This window comes from Penaeus monodon, chromosome 23 (assembly GCF_015228065.2).
Source record: "Penaeus monodon isolate SGIC_2016 chromosome 23, NSTDA_Pmon_1, whole genome shotgun sequence".
Taxonomy (NCBI): domain Eukaryota; kingdom Metazoa; phylum Arthropoda; class Malacostraca; order Decapoda; family Penaeidae; genus Penaeus; species Penaeus monodon.
Genome location: NC_051408.1, coordinates 39648438 through 39648845, shown reverse-complemented (window position 1 = coordinate 39648845; position 408 = coordinate 39648438).

Below are 408 nucleotides of genomic sequence, written 5' to 3'. Positions count from 1 at the left end.
TTATTTTTTTTTTTGCGAAACTGGTGTCACCCTCGTTTTTAACCGCGTACTTTCTCCTGCTTTGTCTCCTTTTTCTTTCATTTACTTCCTTATCTTTTCTTTCTTTTCTTTCCTTCTCGGTCTTTACTTTCCAGAACTGCTTTCTTCTCCGTTGCTGTCTATTTGTGATCCTTTTACCAATGTCTTCGATTATAACAAGAGCTGTATATATCAAGTCGTTTATTTCACTGATATTCAAATACTTTTCGCGTGATTCTGTAATAAGCAGCTTGGTCTTGTTTGAAAAATTTTGATGAATTCTTTCGCTCTCCCGTTCAAATTCTATCTCAGGAAAGGAGTTTTTATTTTTCAAATCTGTTTGTTTGATTTCATCCCGTATTTCCACAATGCTTTGCTTCAGCTCCTTCA